A 19,300-nucleotide genomic window follows, 5' to 3' on the forward strand; every position below is an offset into this window, starting at 1 on the left:
GGGTGCAGTGGGGATCTGTTCCTCTACTCACCTACATGGGCCATGGGTCAAGATCGTCCCTATGGGCTGCACCATGGGCTGCAGGGGAATCTGCTCCAGCACCTTCTCCTTCCTCAGCCTTGGTGCCTGCAGGGCTGTTGCTCTCACATCATCTCCTTCCTCCCTCCTAGCTGCTGTTGCACAGCAGTGTTTACCCCTTTTTTAGTATCTAATCACAGAGGCCCTCCTGGCATCACTGGTTGGCTCAGCCTTAGCCAGTGGCAGGTCTATCCTGGAGCCCTCTGGAGCTGGTTCTGCCCAACATGGGGGCAGCTTCTGGTGTCTCCTCATAGAGGGTCACCCTGCAGGCCCCTGCCACCCAGACCTGGCCATGCAAACCTGTGACAAGGATGATGAGGTAGTACCAAGGGGAACATGAGGGTCTCAAGAAAAGCATGAGGTAGGGGAAGCAGCAAGAGGAGCTCAAATGTCAACGAGCTGGAGTTATTGCCATAGGCCCAGAGACCACCACCAAAGTCCCAGTGTGACTCTGCTGTATGAGGCCAGGTACAAGGCCTGGCCCTGGGTCAGGGCAATCCCAAGCACAGACTAGGGCTGGGCAGAGCAGGGGTTAAGAGCAGCCCTGAGGAGGACTTGGGCACGTTGGTGGACAAAAATCTCAGTGTGCCTCAGCCTCTTGTGCTGTTACAAGAAAACCCCATGTCCTGGGCTGGCACCACAGCGTGGGCAGCAGGGGACAAGGGGGATTCTGCACCTCTGCCCTGCTCAGGTGAGACCCCACATGCAGAGCTGTCTCCAGTCCTCGGGTCCAGCATCAGAAGGATGTGGAGTGAGTCCAGAGAGGCCAAAGAGATGCTCCGAGGGCTGGAGCCCCTCTGCTCTGAGCCGGGCTGGGAGAGCTGGGGCTGTTCAGCCTCGAGAAGAGAAGGCTTCAGGGAGACATTTCCAATGCCTAAGGAGCTTAGAGACATTTCCAATGCCTAAAGGGGCTCTAAGAGAGCTGAGGGGTGACCTTGGACGAGGGGTCACCTTGGACAAGGGCCTGGAATGCCAGGACAAGGGGAATGGCTTTCCACTGGCAGAGGGCAGGGTTAGAAGAAACTCTTCCCTGTGGGGATGGTAAGACTCTGGCACAGGTTGGCCAGAGCAGCTGTAGCTGCCCTATCCTTTCAAGTGTCTGAGGCCAGGTTGGAGGGGGCTTGGAGGAGCCTGGTCTGGTGGCAGGTGTCCCTGCCCATGGCAGGGGGTGGAATAGGATGACCTTTGAGGTCCCTCCAGCCCAAACCAGTCTGGGATTCTGTGCTGAGGTGAAACATCACCGTGGTGATGACGAATCCAGGGGTTGCCAAGCTGCCATGGCATCATGTCCATTGGGTGGTACCTGACCACGCCAAAGGGCAGCTCCTGAGGAGACCTGGTCATCTGATTGGGCCAAGGCTGCAGAAGTGGGATGCCATCACTCAGTGCTGAAGACTCAATGTCAGGTGCCCTGACCCTTGGCCAGTAGAAGGTAGAGGCTTTTGTGCCTTCAAGGCAGGGCAGCCCAGGCACATGGCTTCTGCCTCTCCTGCCTGTGTTTCTCCCCTGTCTGGGCAAGGGATGTGAGCTGAGCTGAGGCTGGACATGACATCAGTGTGTGGCATGTCTGCCACAGGGACCATAGAAATGGGGGGGGGGGGGGGGGGGGGAGGGCTTCAGCCACCAGGAAGATGCATTGCTGCCACTCACTGTGACGGAGAACATGGAAAAGAGAAAGTTTTGGTTGCAAAATACAACCAAATACAGCTTAAAGACTAACTAGAAAATTAGATAAAAGAATGCACAAGTAGACACATAGAATGTTGAACAGAGCTGGAAGCAGTGGAAAAACAGATTATAAAGCACCTAAGTGAGGTTTTTGGCAAAGTTATGTAACAAGAAACAACAGTGCGTGCCCTAAGAGAAGTTCAAGGCAAGGGCACTTCCAAATTTGGAGGCTCACAGTGAATATGACCACCAGAGACCCCTTTAGATGGCCCTCCAAGACCATAAAAGGAGTTCCAGCAAGGGACAGAGGTGGGTAAAGTAGTTCTAGGAAAAGTAATGTTTGTGTATGAGCTAGGAACTACCTTGTGATACGTATGATCATGGTGGAATAAATCCCTGTTGTAAAGTTTCTTCACTTAGAGGAGACATCCTCTGCATATAAATATTAGTCATTAATCAAGAGTAATACTAGATCCAGGGGTGATCTGAAATGAGTGGTGTCACCATAGCCTGGCCACTTCATACACCTGATCCAGCAGCACTGAGCCTGCTGGTTTGGGAGATTTTCCCTCAGCCATTCACTCGGTATATATCTCACCAGTCCGGCTGTAAGGAGATTGTGTGGCTGTTGAATGTTTTACAATGTCCAGCAACACCATCCCTGGTCTGCCATTATTTGCAGAGTCAATCAGGTTGGCCAGGCACCACGTGCCCCTGGTAAATCTCTGCTGGCTGTCCCCAATGCCCTTCTCTCTCAGTTGCATGAAAGGGTGTCCAGGAGGATTTGCTCCATCACTTTCCCAGGGACTCCAAAGCAGCTGATTAGCCTGTAGTTCTTCAGACCCTCTGTGCCCATCTTTAAAACTGGTGTAGTGCTCTCTGAAGTTCTCAGGAACCATCTCCACTGGCCAGCCTCCTCTGAAGACAATGGACAGCTGCTGTAGCTTCCTCCAGTCAAGACCTGGTGTATGCCTGGCTCAAGAGTTCCCTAACTGCTCTCCCCCTCCTCTACTGCTGTATGAATGTGAGACACAAGCTAGAAGCAAGTGAACCTGCTTTATTGCAAAGTTAGGACATTATTTATACATTTTAGTGTGAGTAAGTGTTCAGCAGTTTGCTCAAAAGCAGTTGCAGGCCTGTAATAAATCCATCGTTTTGACAGCTTGTAATTCTTCTCTCAAGGTTTACAGGCTTGATAAACAGGACCTTTACAATTTTCAGATCCTGTGTAATCAGCTTTCTTCCCATTTCTTACCATTCTTGTTTGCATGATGCAGGGCAGGCTTCCTGTGTAACTCCATAAGTGCTTCCACAGGAATGTCTGTACACTCCTCCTGGATAGCTTGATTCTTCTTCCACAATTTTTTCTTCCACATTCCTCTTTTCTGAGCTGAGGTTGATCAGAAGTTTCCAGTTCCCTTGATCTCCTGTCACCCAGGGTTGTGATTCTGCTTTTCACCTTGCTAAGTTATTTTAAATTATGCCCTCAACCCTTGACCTTCTCATCCTCAGCCAGTTCTTGAGTATTTTCAGGATCAGGAATTCCTCCTTCCTATCAAAGGTCATAGAAAGATGAGTGAATTAAAAACTGGGCAAGTTTCAACTTTGATCTGTCATCATTAATGGAGAAATTGACCTAGGAAATAAAGGAACTCACAGATGTATGCAGCTTCAGCCCTTGCCTAGGAATTGTTCCTGATCTTCACAAAACAGGGCCTTCTATGGCTTGCAGAATAGTTTTGGAATGATCTCTACAGCCCAGCTTTTACCTCCCTCAGAGTGCTCCTTCCCACAGTATGTCACACCAGTCTGGCACAGTTTCTGTGCAGGTGACATCCACGGCCACCTGGACCACTTTACCCACCACCAGTGAGAGGGAGCATGGATCGTTCCATTTTTTCCCACATAAGATATGGAGCAGAAATCCCTGTTGTAAATTCTGCCAATTCTTTCTGAATAAGTACATACAAGCAAAGACATCTTGCACAGGATCTACCTTTTTGGAATGCTGGTGATCAGTGGCACAGAGTCTAGTGATGGACTGCTGCAGCCGGAAGAGCTGCTAGTAAAGTCCAGGGTAAGGAAGCAAAAAGAGCCTTTGCATGGTCTCCAGAGATGTTTAATTCAGCCTTGTGGGGAGATGTTCCAAGTCCCCAGAGACACTCATGGGAGACTCGAGGTTTCTCCCTCCCGAGGGCCATGGGGTGAACCTGGTCTGGAGGCAGTACAAAAATGAGGGTCAGTCAGGGAATAGGGAGGGAGTGGCTCAGGGACATCGGAACAGGCATAGGAACAGGGGAAGGAGCCAATAGGGTCTAAACAGCTTTTTGAGGGAAGCTTCTTGTGTCTCCCTAAGCCAGGGGATGCCCCCCAGGGTCCCCAGAGTGCGCCGTGGAGGACAATGCTGAGTCCAGTCCTTCCTGACACCTTTTTACTGAACTGGGTGAGGAGCGAGGCTGTGCCCTCCCACACACAAGGAGCACTGCCTGATCTGCCAGAGAGAAGTGCTGCCATGCAGAGGGACAGTTCAACAAGGGGGACAGTTCAATGACAAGTGCTGAGTCCTGTCCTTGGCAAGGAACAACCACAGGCAGCGGTGACTGCTGGGGGCCACCCAGTTGGAAACGTGAAGATTGGCAGGGTTCTGCTGGACACCAGGATGCCCATGGGGCAGCAATGTGCTCCTGCAGCAATGCAGAACAGCGTCCTGGGCTGCACTGGGAGCTGTGTCACAGCTGGCAGAGGGAGGGGATCCTTTCCCTCTGCTCCACAGCAGTGAGGCAGCCCTAGAGTGCTGGGCCCAGAGCTGGGCTGCCCAGGACGGGACACAGGGACAGACTGGACAGAGTCCAGCACAGGGCCATGAAGCTGATGGAGGGACTGCAGCGTCTCTGCCATGAGGAGAGGCTGAGAGAGCTGGCACTGCCCAGCCTGGAGCAGAGCAGGCTCAGGGCATCTCATCCCTGGGCATGAAAAGCCAGGGGGAGGCTGCAGAGGGGACGGGGCCAGGGACAGCCCCGGGGGCCTCGGGCACAAAGTGACCCAAAGGAGGGGCCCTCCGAGCTCAGGAGATGCTGCTGCACTGGGAGGGTGGCCGAGCACTGACGCAGGTGCCCGGGGAGCTGGGGGAGTCTCCATCCCTGCAGAGACTCAAAGGCACCTGGACACATCCTGGGCAGCCGGCTCTGGCTGGCCCTGATGAAGCAGGAGCTGGGCGAGGTGACCTCCAGAGGTGCCTCCAGCCTCCCCCAGCCTGAGATTCTGTCACTCTGACAACAAACAGGCTGCAGCTTCCTAAAGACAAATGAAAAAGCTCCACACATGGCAGCTTTCTCCTGCCTTCACCAAAGTGCTTCATGGCACATGTCTCCCTTCTGTAGATTCCTCCCTGGAGTGAGGATGCTCCTCAAGGTCACGCCTTGAGCCTGAGAGAAATGTTTGCCCATGGTCATTGGTTTGGGTGAGTGGCATCAATCTTTAATTAAGACGTGGCTTTTGCTGGCTGGACTAGAATTGCTTCAATGTTGCTTCAGACATAATATACTATACTGGAAGACATAAGTCTCTGCTCTGGGGAGTAAATAATCCTGATTTTAATCATGATCATAATAAAGTCTTTATTTTCCTATAAATATATCCTTAATCCTATGAAACATAGTTTTATAAAGGTTCAATTAACACCTATACTATCCTTTAAACATAAACTACTGACTAAGTCTAAGTCTAAGACGGCATCCAGCTGCAGCCTGGCTCCTCTCTGAGACGTTCAGGAAGCAAGGAGATCCCTTCTGCACCTTGTGTCTCCTGCCTGCTCCCTGCACAGCTCTCCAGGTGGCGCTGTCGCTCTTGGGCCAGCTGTGACTGCAGCAGGGACACCTGAAAGAGGCACAAGGCCCCACTCAGACAAGCCCACGCTGGCAGGAGCACCTGCAGCCCCACGGTACCGGCTCTCGGGGCACACACAGCCTCCAACTCCAGCCCTCACCAACACTCTGCCCTTGGGCAAGGGGAAAGGAACAGGCTCCCACACACAACAGAGCTCAGAGCATCAACAAGTCCAGCTCAAGGCTGCCAAACCCTTCCCACCTACATCCCTCAGCCACCACAGGTCTATTACAGAGACTCCCAAAGGGATTTAGGAATCCAGCTCTGATTTCCAGAGCACACATTTGGGCCACTGACCCCTTTCTCCACAGGCTGTGCCTCAGCACGTGGGCTGCTGCTCCCCTGAGCTACTGGAGGACTCTTCTATTTCAAAAGTTGACAGATTTTGATGGGCAGACTTGGGGACAGGCAAGGTATAGTAGTCTGGAGGGAACACTCTCCTAAAAGTTCTGATTCTTCTCCTTTCAGGGTCCACCTGCACATTGGATGGGAGAGAGGGTCACAGAAAGCTGTCAGCAAACATGGAGCAAAAGCACCTCTGGACATCAAGGAAGGAGATCCCTGCTCTGAGACCCTGAACTGCACCAGACCACACTGGGGGCAAAAAGCTCTCGCTGGAAGCTGTGCAAGAGAGGCCAGTGTGTGTGTGCAGGGACACGGGGCCAGGGAGGGAGGCAGCGCAGTGAAAGCCCTTGTGAAAGCCATGGGCTGCCACAAGAGAGAGAGCAAACAAAGGGCTGGGCCACAGCAGGGACAGGGAGAGGCAAGGGAACAAGCAGAGGTCTCCAAAGCACTGCCTGGCCTAAGGTGCCCAGTTCCAGAGGAGCCTGAGGCTCTGCAGAGGCAGCAAAAGCCCAATTTACCTGCTCACCACTTCTCCTGGCCACAGTGGGTGATTGACGCTTCTCCATCTTGTCTTCTGCTGATGCTGCAACCAGATCCCGCACACATTCCATGCCCTTCCTGGAGTCCTCTGACACCTGCTTCCCTTCTACTCCAACAGCCTGCTGGGTGTTCAGAGAGGAGATGATTCCCATATTTCAAACACCACAGAAGCTGTCCCTCAGAAATCTCCATCTCTCCAAAAAGCATCCTCGAAGCACCAGCAGTGCAGCTGCTGTTCAGCCCTCGGAACACAATTCTGCTCACTTTAGTCCATTCCTCAGCTCAGCTGCTCCATCCCTTGGCATGCCAGAGCCTGACCTGCCCATGTTTCCTGCCCTTGCATGGGCACAGGAGAAGCAGCTCTGCATGCCCAGCTTTTGGCCTGGAGCTGGTTTGAACAGCAAGCTCCAGAGCTGGATCAGTCATTCTGGGTGTGCCTGGAAACAATCTGGCAGTCAGTGGCCTCTGGCTGGAGTCAGGCACACAGACAAGGCTGCCTGCTGAAGCCCAGGCTGCTTTACCCAATGGGACTGACATGGATAGAGACCCACCTCTTCATGGAAAACATCTCTGGAATAATTCAGGACACTGGAGTGGACATAAATGTCCATGCCAGTGCCTGCCTGGATAGAAGATGTTCCCTTCAGGATGTTCAAGTCTTTCTTCAGAGCCCCTTTGGCAAGTTCACTCTTGCTCCTTGCAGCACCAAGTACTTGAGCACTTTCTCTACATTTCTTCAGGGCAGCACTGAGGACTTAGGTATTGCCTCTCCATTTCTTCAAAGCACCAACCCCATGCTCCAACTCTTCCTGCATGCCTGCCGTCTCCTCTTCCAGTTCTGGAGTATTTTCTTTATGATTTCTCATCTCAGGTGCATGCACATCATTCTCCTTTTCCAGATTTCTCATATGCTGCTGGTACCATTTCTGTTCATGCTGCCAAAACCAGGAGAAAAAGGGTCACTCATTACCTCTCTCCCTTTGCTTTTCATAACGGATCTGGACTCCAGGGCAGGGGCTTTCCAGCTTCCCTTCTGCTTTTCCCTGGCCTCCTGCAGCTCCACTCCAGTGCTCCTTTGGGGAGGAGCTGCCAGAACTGCAGCCAGGATTGCAAGTGCACGCTAAGCAGAATTCAGGCAGTGCCACGAGGATGTGCTCTCCATCAGTGACAAAGGGAAGAGCAAACAGCCCCAGCCTTTCATTCCCTGCCCTTGGGCTGACAGCAGTGGTTTTCCACCTCTCCTGTGCAGAGTTTCCATGGCTCCATCCCCCAGAGCCCCACTGCCCTCTCTGGCAGCAGCAATGGCCACATCAGTCTGTCATTCTCTGCTGCCACTCAGGACGAGTTCTCCCCTTGCAGGCACACATCCTGCTGGGGATCAGCACTTGCCTTTCCTCTCCTCTCTCCCCACTGGCTGCTCTCCGATGGCCAAGGACAAACACCTTTCTATTAACAGCAAACTTGGGACTCTTCCCTTGATTCCAGATTCAGATATTTAGAAATCTGAACATGGCTTTGGACACCAGGAATTCCCCAAGCCATGCAATGTCAATGGGGACACTGAGGACATTGAGAACTAAATGTTCTAGGGCACAGAAGCCCAGAATGGAGGAAAATCAGCAGCAGCCTAAGCATTAACTGTCTTTGCCATGACTACAACATCTTCTCCTCCTCATTCAGAAGAATGCAATTACAAAAGTTCAACTGAGAAAAGGTGCTCTTTAGAACTATGAACACAAGGCCCAACCATAGCTAGGAAATGGCACTTTGTGGCATCTGCCAATCTCACCAGCACATTCTTCCTTTCCTTCTCCAGCTTTTCCAATTTCCTCTCCAGAGATGCCACCTCCTGACGGAGAGCCACAGCCTCTTCCTGCCTTTCAGTGGCCTCTTTCTCCAGGGCAATTTGGTGAGAGATGTGCTTGGCTTCTGCCTGCACCCACTCTGCAGAAGGAAAGAGGAAGGAGAAGTAGAAGGAGAGAAGTAAAGCAAAGGCAAACTGATGTGCATCCTGCAGAGACATCCGCACTGTCTTCTCTACCTGCCTGTGTTTGCCAGGCCCTAAGCCCACAAAGGCTCCAAAGCTGACAGAAATGAAGGAAAATTCCAGGCAGAGAAAAAGGCAGGAATGAAATGGGCAAGGTTCAGACGGATAGGAAAGTGTGTGTGCTCTTGGCCTTGTGCAGAGTGAGCAATTCAAGAGAGACAAAGGAGAGGGATGCCTGTGCAGGCCTGCTCCAGAGAGGCCAATAGCCTGGAGACTCTGGCAGGGCCTGGAATTTGGGGGAATGGAGATGAGGCCTCCAGCTACAGCTCCTTAGCACAGACATGGCACCTGAGAGGCACCAGCTGTGCACAGGATCAGCCCTAGCACAGCCAGATGGCACTGCCAGCCACAGCATGTTTCTCAGGAGAATGCTTTCACTGGCACTTGGATGGAGAAATCTCCTGCTGGCTGTTTTTCCCTCTCTGACATTTCAGACCAGTGCCTTTTTCCTCTGCATGGCATCCGAGATCCCTGCTGGTGAGACAAGATGGGGCAGCGGCTGGGAGAGGAGAAGCTGTACCTTGCTCATAATCCTCCATCTGTTTCTGCAGCTCCTGACTGTGGGCTCTGAGATTGTCCCTCTGAGCCTGTGTCTTCCTCAGCTCCAGCACCACGGCCTTGCACTGTGTGGCCATGGCCTCTGCTCTTTCCTCAGACCTCTGGAGCCTCACACGCAGCTCAGACACCTCAGTTTCCAGCAGCTGCTTCTCTTGACTTGCCTGGTGCTCTCTCTTCTCTAGCTCTGCCAGCAGCATGGCCTGCATCTGGAAGATGGATGCACAGAGCCTCAGGGACATGGCTGCTCCTCAGGCAGCAGAGTGGGCTGCAGGGAGAGCAAGAAAGGAGAAATCATTTCAGGCTAAAAACATGCCAAAACCAGAAGGCACAGAAGCAAGGATTGCAATGGAGACAAATGGAGAGAAAACAGGGATAGGGAGGCAATGGGCATCCTTGGGCTGCAGCTCTGAACAGCGGCTGAACTGGCTGTGCTGGAAGTGCCCTGCCCAGCCTGCCACAGCCACCTCTGTGTCCCCACATTGCCCAGTGCCTGGCACAGGCACCCACTCTGTCTGGGACAACACGGCTAACAGAGGGACAGAGAAGCTCCAGAGGAGTCTGCTGCTGCTTCTCCTCCCACATTTTCTGCTGGGACCCGGGAGAGGATGGGGGAAAACTTCTGCAGCTGACACCAGATCCAGCCTCAGGCTCAGGGTGCAGCAGCAGCCCCGGGCAGAACACGGCAGCTGTGGATGCTGCTGGCAGGGGAAAGAGGTTGGGGCCTCCAAGGCAAAGGTGCTGTTGTGTGTCCCTGGAGAAGAGGATGCCACTGCACAGCTTACCTGTTTGTTGAGCTCCACCAGTTTTGCAGCGCGGTTTGAAGAGAGCCATTCGGCATGCTGAAGAGCAGATTGACACCGAGACACCTGATTTTTCAGTGCCAAGTTCTGTTCTTCCAGTGTCCTAAGGCACACATCCTTTTCCTCCAGAGACAGAATCAGCCTGGAAGGGAAGCAAGCAACTCATTACTAAATGATATCACATTTTATCTACTCTTAGGACTTGCACAACCTCAGGGAAGCACTGCTCTGTCTGATGAGGTTTGTCTAAACAACTTGGCTCTTTGTTCCCCCTGCAGTCCCAGCCCAGAATGTGCCTGCTCTGCTTTTGTCCCTGAAAGAACAGTGAGTTCCTGCCTCCATGCTCTACCTTCTTTTTGAGATGGGAATGTGAATACAAACCTAACAAAGTCTTGCAATGAAGACATTAGGGGAGAGGAACAATTTCCTTCTGACTAAACAGGCTCCAAAGCAGGGAGGCTTGGTCAGCATGGAAGAGACATTTCCTTCCCCCATCATACATATCCAGGTAGGAGGAGCAGCACCCTAGAGCCAGGGCATCTCTGACAAGTTCCCTAACATTTACCAGCACCTATCCTACTTTCAGCTGGAGAAACAAAGGCCAAAGTGGCAACAGAGACTTGAAGCACAACCTCATGGAAGATGCAGAAGGCTCAAGCCAAGCAGGAGTGCCCTGCCTTTCCTTTGTCTCCTTCTTGGAGGAAGAATCCTGTGGCACTGAAGCCTGGCAGGACTTGATCAGCTGCAGGAGCCCCCCATACCTTGGTCCTGTTTCTTGCATTCTTTGCACAGTCAGAAATGCCTGTGACTGTGCAGGGTGGCAGGGACCCTGCTTGACCCCCTGCAGGCACCGGGGGACATTTGATGAGGAACAATGCAACAGAGACATTCTTGTTTCTGGGCTGCCTCCGAGGACAATCTGGTCTAGAGCAGCAATCAGGGCCTTAAGATGGTTCTGCCCATATTGGAATATGAATCCCAGTATTACCAGTTAGATTGTGCCTGGGCCAGTCTGACCCTTGCTGCTGGGCCAAAGGCAGCAACTGCGGTGTATCACCCCAGAGATACCTTGGCTTGCTGGAGATTGCAGCTGGGCACTGAACAAGTCCAGGCTTGTTAGGAACCCCGTTTACCTCAGGAGGAAGGCTTCAGGCGATGGTGAAGAGAAAAAGGAGATGATTCTGCTGGAGGGTTTAATGTCCAGAGGTTTATTCCATGGTTACAGAAGTCTGAACGTGAGCAACTGCTCCAACAGAATCCAGCCACATGGTCTGATTCACCTTTTAAGCTCAGGGACAGGGGGAGGGGAGGTACAGGTGAGCCAACAACCAGGTGAGAGGGGCAGGGTCTCAGGAGAAGATGACACCCAGACAGGCAAATGACCCCTGGGCCTGAGGGGCATCCTTTGAACTTGACCAACCACAAGACGCCTTGCTGGAATGTTAAGCCTGATTGACAGGACTCACTCAGCATGGGGGCAAGGGGGAAGGGAGAGAGGTATAGGCACACCTGGGGAAGTGACCTGGAAGTCCAAAATGGGACATTACAGCACACCGCAACATCTCCCCCTAGTTTGGTTTAAAAAGAAGAGGACTGTGTTTGTGGTGCAGAATGATTGCCAAACCATGGTTGGTAAATCAGTTCTTCCTCTACAGGAGGGTCAGTGTTTTCCACTGAGGCTTCCAGGTCATCCATTGGAGTACTGAGGGCTTCTAAATGGTAGACTTCAGGAGGGGGGAGATTAGCTTGAAATTAACTTGAGCACCATGCATTTGATTAGTCCAAAAACAATGCTAAAAACTACAGTAACTATAACTAAAATATACAGCACTAAAAACACAGTTTTCAGAATAGATCCCAACCAGCCCGAGAGTCCCCAGCCTTTGAACAGTCCATTCAGCCAGTTGTCAGTTTCGCTGTTGATGTCTAAGAGCCTTTGTCAAGGTAGTCCATATGTGGTTTGGGCTGAGGGACTATGCAGGAGATCACAGGTGGGATGATCACGAATAGGACAAGAAGCAGGCTCAGTCTCATGGCATCTAGAGGCTACACACGAACAGTGGGATCTAAACTGATACAAAAACTTGAAACAAACATATATTACAAACTATTCCAGACAGGAGGCTTAAATGGAATTTCCTCCAGAGAACGCGTGTGGCGTTTTCTTCTCCAGGCAGCACGAGCAACCTGGGGTGCTTCTGTAGATTTCTCTGAGACTTTGGGAACATAGGGCTTTACCCATTTGGAAGGAACCCACCTTAAACCAGAGGGGGTGGACACACAGGCGTATCCACGTCCCCAAGTAACCAATTTGTAAGGTCCCACCATTTTCCAAGTCTCAGGGTCCTTTACTAAAACTGGAGGTTTTTCTTTCATCAACCTGTGATTGCTCCCCCCAAAGTGGCGTAGGATGGGTGGGTTCAGGCTGTCAAAAGAACAATTCAGAAAATTGATTGTGAATAGCGCCCTGGATAACCGGATGTGGGGAGGTTCCACCTTCAGAACCTGTTGTTGCTGGTCCAGGACCCTTTGAATATCACGGTGAGTTCTTTCTACAATGGCTTGACCTGTAGGGGAGTAGGGGATGCCAGTTTTGTGCTCTACTCCCCATTGCTGCAGGAAGCTCCCAAATTCCTTGGATTTATAAGCAGGCCCATTATCAGTTTTCAGCTCCTTGGGGATGCCCATGAAAGAAAAAGCCTGTAAGAGGTGCTTAATAGCATCAATAGATGATTCTCCTGTGTGGGCAGAAGCATAGACCGCTCCAGAAAAGGTATCTACACTAACATGAACATATTTCTGCCGTCCAAAAGACTGGATGTGTGTTACATCTGTTTGCCACAGTTCACAACTGTTCAGTCCCCTTGGGTTTGCTCTCGTACTCACTGTAGGGAGTACATGTTGTTGGCAATTTGGGCATGTGCTCACAATCGCTTTGGCCTGTTCTCGAGTGATGTTAAACTGACAAACCAGGCCAGGTGCATTTTGGTGGAAAAGCTGGTGGCTGATTTTTGCCTGTTCAAAAACATTTGGGAGAGTGGCCATCACTGCAGGTGCAGCAAGAGCATCTGCCCTTCTGTTGCCTTCAGCGATAAACCCTGGCAAGTCAGTGTGTGACCTGACATGCATCACATAAAAAGGTTGCTCTCGGTGAGTGACTAACTTTACCAGTTTTGAGAGCAATTCGAAAAGTGCGATGTTAGACACATCTTGCAGTATTGCTTGATCTGCCCTGGATACTACTCCTGCTACATATGCAGAGTCCGTAATCAGATTAAATGGTTCTGAGAACCTTTCAAAGGCCCTAACAACCGCAGCCAATTCAGCAACCTGAGGTGAACCTTCCACCTCAGCAATGTCTGTCTCCCACTGCTGGGTTTGAGGATCCTTCCAAGTCATAACGGACTTGTGGGACCTCCCGGACGCATCTGTAAAGACAGTTAGAGCCCTTTTTAAAGGTCTCCTACTTAGAGCACTTCTCAATTTTAAGGTAAATTGAACATCTTGTTTGAACAATTTGTGAGCAGGCCGCGCTACCAAAATTTGTCCTGAGTAGGAATCCAGAGCAAACTGCAACACTTCATTTTCTTGAAACAATTGTTCCAGTATTTTCATAGTATTTTGACCTGATTTTAACTCAACTGGAATGTGAATGCACTTAAAATCACATCCTGTTAACTCCCTGATCCGGGTCCTTGCTTTTCGGATCAGTTCTGCTACCAGCTCCTGAGGCTTTGTCAGTCTCTTGGACCTTTTGTGACTGAGGAAAACCCATTCTATGATCAAGAGAGGATCCCTCTGGTCCCGGTCCTTTTTTGGTGTGTCCTTTGCCTTAGGTGTTTGTTTTTCCTCCCACTGGAAAATAATTCCATGGAGGTGTGGCAACTTACCTAGGATGATAAATTTGAATGGCAGGTCAGGCCGGCATTGGTTGGCCTGTCTTGTGGACATTGCAATCTGAACCTTTTCTAGAGCTTTCCGTGCCTCTAGGGTAATGGACCTAGGAGCACCTGAGTCCTCTCCCCCTTTCAATAAATTGAAAAGAGGGGCAAGGTCTACATTAGTCAGACCGAGCCATGGTCTTACCCAATTCAAAGACCCACACAACTTGTGGACATCCGCAAGGGTCTTGATCCTTGGATTGATTTCTAGTTTTTGAGGAACAATGGTCCTATTTCCAATTTCTAAGCCCAAATACTTCCAAGGTGGCATCTTTTGAATTTTCTTTTCCTGGAGCTCGAACCCTGCAACAATCAATGCATCGATCGTTAGGTCAAGCGCATGTGTGAGTAAATCATCATTGGGGGCACACACAAGGATATCATCCATATAATGATAGATGATGGCCTTCTCTGCGGCTGCACGTACTGGGGAAAGCAGGGAAGAGACATACCACTGGCAGATAGCTGGAGATACCTTTAATCCCTGAGGAAGAACAGTCCAATGGTACCTTTTCATAGGTGCTTCTAAATTAATGGAAGGGACGGAGAATGCAAAACGCGGTGCATCGTCAGGGTGCAAGGGGATTTGGAAAAAACAATCTTTAATATCAATAACAGCTAATTTCCAATCTTGGGGAAGCATTGTTGGGGATGGCATACCAGGTTGGGGAGAACCCATATCTTCAATTACATTATTAATTTGTCGGAGGTCGTGAAGAAGTCGCCATCTCTTTTTGTCAGCTTTTTGGATGACAAACACTGGAGAGTTCCATGGGGACATGGTCTCCACAATGTGGCCCTTTTTTAGTTGCTCTTCCACTAGTTCCTCAAGCACCTTTATTTTTTGTTTACTGAGCGGCCACTGTTTTACATCAACTGGTTTGTCTGTTTTCCACTTCAGTTTTTGGGTGGGGCGCTGTTGTTCAATGACTGCTGCACAAAAATGCTGTGGAGAGTCTGGAATATCAATTGTGACACCCCACTGGGCCATTAAATCTCTCCCTAACAAAGGTTCTGAATAATCCAACACAAATGGACAGATATTTGCCAATTTTCCGTTTGGTCCCTCAAATTGAATAATGCTTTTGGATTGTCTTGCCAATTGCAGACCTCCTACACCTCGAAGATGACCTGCAACATTTTGCAAAGGCCAATGTGCTGGCCAGTTTTGTACTGGAATCACTGTGCAGTCTGCACCTGTGTCTACAAGCACCTCAATGCGTTTAGACTCCCCACCCCCACTGACATTACACCATAATTTGGGTTTGTCTTTCCCAATAACTTGTACTCAGGCGACTCTGGGCCCTTGTTTTTCGATATTTTCAGGTAAAGATGGCACAGGGATAGCTTGTGCAACAATTTGTCCCTTGGGAAGAAACACGGGTGGGTGGAAACAGTGCAGGCCGAGAACGAATTGCTCAGGATCTGATGTTGTCATTCCTGGAGCAATTCTGATCTCTTGTGGTGTGTGTTTGGTGTCCCCAGTGACGATGTACTTACAACAAATTCGGTTCCAAGTACCCTTCTGTTCAGGATTGACAGAAACAAAGTGCCAGTCAGTGTCCTCCAGGTGGAGTGACTCTGTCAGCTGCAACCCGTAAGGCTCATTGACAGAAGACATGGTTAACACAGGATCACCTAAATCATACACAGTCTTTGAAGCACCTGCTTCACTTACACAAACATTAATATTATCGCGCGCTTGATTTGTTTTGCTACCCTTATTCCCTTGGCCTGCTCTTTTTGTGTCTGCACGCCTGGCAGGCTGGCGCTCTCTTTTCAGTTTTTTTGTTGTTGTTGACCCCCAGGGAGGGCTTGTATTTCTCCTCCCCTGCCATTTCTAAATTCATCAAATTCCCTTTTCAGGGGGCACTGGTTAATCCAGTGCCCTAGGTTGTTTCAAAGCAGGCATGGTTTTGTGGGCTCAACCGTTGCTGGTCTCCGCTGCTGCCCAGGGTACTGCTGTGCTGAGGGAAAAGGTGCAGGGCTGGCAACGGTGACACGCTGAGGTGGTCTTGGCAGCAGCCTTGGTCTGGTGTCTTCAGCCACACTCATCAGAGGCACTTTCCTGTTACAGACTAGAAGAATATCTTTTAGTATAGGGAGAGGTTCTATAGGAAGGCTCAGGATTGCCGCTTGACACTGTTTATTTGCATTTGTAAATGCCATTTCCTCTAAAACTGCTTCCCTAGCATTCTCTTTTTTAACTTGTATTTCAATGGCTCTAGTTAACCTTTCTACAAATTTCAAAAAAGGCTCTGATGATAGCTGTTTAATTTTACTATAGGGCTCAAAAGGCCCCTCAGGTTGTAGGGACAAGAACACTTTTTCAGCTGCTTCTTTTACCTTCTCGAGTGTTTCTGCAGGAATTGCAGTAGCTTGGATTGGGGGTGAAGACCATTGGCTGTCACCACAGAGATGCTCAATGGTGATAGGGTTACCACTGTTGTCTTTGGCTGTGTTTGGATCAGCATGCAAGCCTGGGAGAGCATCATTCAGCATTTGTTTCCATGCTATTTCCCATAATTTGAATTCCATGGAGGTCATGAGACAGGAAAAAAGCTGTTTTAAATCATGTGGAATCACTACAGTCCTACTCAATTCAGAATTTAAAAGGCCACGGAAATATGGACTGTGTGGACCATATTCTTTATGAGACTTACAGATCTCTTTAATCAATTGTCGTCCAAAAGAACTCCAATTAGCAGTTGGAGCTGCTCCCCCCTGAGCAGCAGGCTGAAAGGTAACAGGAGCCAGTGACAACATGGGACTATGCATTGAATCTGCTGTTCCCTGCTCTGTATCCCTTGAATTGGAAGCATTGGGATCACAGATACAGGTTTGGGGAATGGCAGTGGGTGTGTCCCCACCGTGGGAACCCGGGGAGGGGACGGGGACAGGGGGCCGGCAAGGGGCGGGGAAATCATGGGAACAGGGGGCGGGGTCAGGGGGCAAGCAGGGGGCAGGGACACCTGGTGACATCACGTCAGCAGACGCTCCCTGGGAGGAGTAGGGGGGTGGAGCTGAGGGTATTGCAGGAAAGGGAGGGGGAGGGGGAAAGGTATCACGAGGAACAGGAGGAGAGGGGGATGGGGCTGGAGTTTTGGGATGCTTAAGAGGATTTTGGGAAGAAGAAGACCAGGTTTGGGAAGATGCCACGTGGCATCCACCATCTTGTGGACCACCTAGGGACTGGGGGCCATTTTGGGCATCACTGCTCTCTGGAAAGCTGACACGTGCTGTGGGTTTCAGAGGAGGGGACACAGGGGATAGGGAAAGGTTCCACGCAGCCTGGCCAGGGCCTTGTGGACAGGGCAACTCAGGCATTTTAACAGACTCTGGGAGTCGACTTCCCAATGAGTTTGATCTCTTTAAAATACCAAGTTTTGGGGAAAGAGGTTTAGGGGTTTTAGAGCTAGGAGAGGGAGAAACAGGGAGAGCAGAGGTACATGGTTTGATATTACAGCGGCCTGAGTGGGTCGCTGCTGGTGAGAGAGAGACGGTGAATCTTGTATCTTGATCAGAAGGCTGAATTTATTAATATATGATATAATACATTATAATTATACTAAAAAGAATATAGAGAGAGGTTTGCAGAGCTGCTAGCTAAGCTAAGAATAGATAGAAAAGAATCCACAACAAAGTTGTGTCCAGGGACTCAGTCCCCTGGCTTGCACTGATGATTGGCCCTTAATTATAAACATAGAAAATGAGCCAATCAAGGTGAATCCTATTGCATTCCACAGCAGCTGATAATAATTGTTTACCTTCTCTTCGGGGGCCTCTGGCTCCCGAAGACACAGAAATATGAAAGAAAAGGATTTCTGTGGAGAAATGTCTGCGACAGTTTTACATTTGGCTTTTTCTCCATTTCCTTTTGTTTGAGCAATGGTGTTCGAATTTGTAAACTCCAGAACACAAATTTAGCTGAGGGTGCATTGCCAGATTGTCCTAAGGTTATCAATTAATTCCCAACTTTATCCCAGAATTGAATATTGTGGATTTCTTCAGGGGAGATTTGTGGGAAGTGGAGGGAAAGCCATCTTATAAACTGTTTCAATTTTCCCTTTGAGAACTTAACATTACCACTGTCTAAAATGCTAACAATATTATAATACATCCCTTTTTGTACAATGCTGAGTTTCGAACCCATGTTAGATGTAAAAAAGCAAAGTACTAAATCCCGCCTGACCAAAAAAAAAGCTAAAATCAGCTACCGATTTCTAAAAAAAACACAGATAGGAAAGCGATAACAAACAGACAAAAGCTTCACAATGCAGCTGTATATACTGCTTTTAAAATTCCCGGGCAGCTGACGCAGGGCACGCCCTGCCGAGCCTCGGTGGAAACAAAGCCTCCCCCGCCATGGAATGCAGCCCCGCCGCGGAGCAGAGAGAGCAGCCACACCACGTGGCAAGCCGAAACCGGGGCCCCCCCGCGCCGCGTGTGCAGAGAATCCCCCTCCCCCGCACAGAGAGAGAGAGAGAGAGAGAGAGAGAGATATCCCTTTACCACGTGGAGAGAGCCGAGCACGCTGCGCTGCAGAGCCGGGGGAAGGGCAGAGCACTCCCGCTCCGGCATGAATTTCAAAAGAGAGTAACACACGCAGCAGAAAGCTAAAAGCTAGAACGCAATGAATTCCCGTCTGTGGGGCTGCGCAGCCAAAAATGCAAAGGCAAAAAAGGAACAGAACTCACGGCAGAGTCTGTTTTTGAGCTCCTGCTCTACCGAGAGCAGAGATACTCACCCAAAAATGGAAGCTGTAGCTGGCTGGGTACAGGCAGGTCTCTTCACCGGAACAGGACCTCTCTATGGGCGAGAGAGGCTACCCTGTCCTCCCTCTGGAAAATCTGCTCACCACAAGGAGCTGGGCTTTCCAGAGGCGCTGAAGAGTCCACGAAACTTCTTCTGGGAATATTCCCAAAGTCTCTAGCTGAGGGCGATGCAACCAAGGCCCCTTTCAGCTGGATGCACGGCTGCCAGAAGCTTCTCCGAGGTACTGCGAGTCTGTCTCGGGCTGCAGAGTCGCTTAGCCCACCTCAGGGACGCCAAATATTGGAATACGAATCCCAATATTACCAGTTAGATTGTGCCTGGGCCAGTCTGACCCTTGCTGCTGGGCCAAAGGCAGCAACTGCGGTGTATCACCCCAGAGATACCTTGGCTTGCTGGAGACTGCAGCTGGGCACTGAACAAGTCCAGGCTTGTTAGGAACTCCGTTTACCTCAGGAAGAAGGCTTCAGGCGATGGTGAAGAGAAAAGGGAGATGGATTCTGCTGGAGGGTTTAATGTCCAGAGGTTTATTCCATGGTTACAGACGTCTGAACGTGAGCAACTGCTCCAACAGAATCCATGACTGCATGCTCTGATCACCTTTTTAAGCTCAGGGACAGGGGGAGGGGAGGTACAGGTGAGCCACCAACCAGGTGAGAGGGGCA

The sequence above is a fragment of the Ammospiza caudacuta genome, chromosome 15 (genome assembly GCF_027887145.1).
Source record: "Ammospiza caudacuta isolate bAmmCau1 chromosome 15, bAmmCau1.pri, whole genome shotgun sequence".
NCBI lineage: Eukaryota > Metazoa > Chordata > Aves > Passeriformes > Passerellidae > Ammospiza > Ammospiza caudacuta.